At 36.8% G+C, this 1,879-nt stretch overlaps 1 long non-coding RNA gene across 1 annotated transcript in view; it reads left to right on the top strand.

Moving 5' to 3' along the window:
- Positions 1-1,879, top strand: part of LOC107833496 (uncharacterized) — an 11,224-nt gene that overhangs the window by 820 nt on the left and 8,525 nt on the right. Inside the window, exon 2 of the long non-coding RNA XR_001659241.1 lies at positions 1,632-1,635. This is a non-coding gene — a long non-coding RNA (uncharacterized LOC107833496). The remainder of the gene's footprint in view (positions 1-1,631; positions 1,636-1,879) is intronic.

Here is a 1,879-nt window from a genome sequence, read left to right as displayed (position 1 = left end):
AAGCTGGACTCAAGGACAGCACGGAGGCCCTCATCCTGGCCGCCCAGGAACAGGCCCTAAACACCAGAGCCCCCCAGGGCTTCAGGGGCCCAGATGCTAATATTTTAACACAAAGAGATACATGAATGTAACACTTGTTTATTGAGATTATCAATGCTGCTAAATTTGATTCAATTTCAGCATACATAAATTAAAAGATTTTAAGTTGTTTAACATTTAAATAAAGTTTACTTTGTAAAAGTTCAAAGAACAATATTCATAGTTAGATTATTTTGTTACCGTAGCTACAATTTGATGCTGTGTGTTTAATCTTTAAGTTTGAACTCTGTTTGTCCACAAATATAATTTAGTAAACTGCAATTATAGCTGATTGCTTTTTAGGTTGGCTAATTAAACTACTCCCCTCTCTCAGATTAAATCCAACACATTTGTTAGAAGTGCTGATGTTTTTAGCAACAAAAGGGGCCCCTAAATCAAATTCTGCTCCAGGCCTCATACAGCCTTGGACCAGCCCTGCATGATGAGGTAATCTGCTGCACTACTCAGAGATGCGCAACAAACGGGAGATTTAATTCAATGCTGCTAATGTGGCTTTAGTAGCTCTTTCATTTTGTGTCTGTTGGGTTTTTATTAAGCGTCACAGAAACTATTCTGGTTGGTCGAGTTTATGGGACGAGTTTCTCAGATCTCCGCTCGGCTGCGCACATTAACTCTGTCTGACTAAGTGGACAAAGCATTTGATATGGTTTGATGCACTGTGCAACCGGAAAAATAATACTAAAAATAATAATATAAATAATATAAAATCAGCGTGATGCGTTACAGACAGGGGAGCGCGTAAGGTCCTCACCGGGCTGAACCTGCATGATCAGGTTAGCACTACTTCGTTAACTAATACACCGGCCAACCGGGAACACATAGATAAACTTTACCAGCGCAGGCAGAGCCAGGCATTGGGCAGCGTGTTGGGATGGAAAAGCCACACAAAATTCTTTGTTCACAAATATAAATCATTCTTACCGCTCGCTCAACGCACCTCTGAAAGCTCGACTACAAGTTATTCCTTGTGCAACCAGAGCTAACTAGAGTGGTGTTTAAAGTCCTACCTTGATCAAAAACTCTGGTAAGAATCATAATTCCTCACTGGGGGTGGATGTAAATATCCATACAGGTCAGCCTGTGTCCAGTTTGAGTGAAAGAGGTGCCAGCAGTGTGATTGGTCCAGCTTTAAATGCACTATAAACCTATCTTATATAAACATATCTTTTAGGAATAAATCTGCTCCGCCAGTGAAACGCTCAGAGTAACAGAGGTGCTACAATCCTGCTTAAAAAAAGAAAGAAAAAAGAAGAAAACTACATAAATACATTACTAATACATTAGTAATATATTTAAAATATATATAAAGTGTATTAAAAGTATATTTTTAATATAATTCTATGACATAATTAGTACACTCAAAATATACCAATCAAGCTCTTGAATACTATATAAAAAAGTATACTTAAAGTACACCAAGTACAACTTGAAGTTGTTCCAAAAAAGTACGTTTAAGTATCTAAAAATTGTAAATTAATACTATTTAAATACTATTAAAGTATACTAAGCACAAAAAAGTTGTTCCAAAATAGTACAGTTTAAGTACATAAACCAAAGTATGCTAAAGTATGTTAAAATTTAATATACTAAAGTATACTTCTTTTTTACTAGGGTGACAGCGCTAGGCCCCTCCTCCTGGCTCTGATTGGTTCTTTTTTTTGGGAGCAGTGCATAACAATAGCTGAGGGAGGAGGTGAAGGAGATTGACCTTTCCACAGATTATCTGTCTCATAAACAGTCAGGACAAAAAGACATTTTAACAAATATGTAAAAACAGATT

The sequence above is a fragment of the Poecilia formosa genome, unplaced genomic scaffold, assembly GCF_000485575.1.
Source record: "Poecilia formosa unplaced genomic scaffold, Poecilia_formosa-5.1.2 Scaffold397, whole genome shotgun sequence".
Taxonomy (NCBI): Eukaryota; Metazoa; Chordata; class Actinopteri; order Cyprinodontiformes; family Poeciliidae; genus Poecilia; species Poecilia formosa.
Note: the sequence above shows the minus strand (reverse complement) of the source record. Positions and strands in the feature narration are given on the sequence as shown.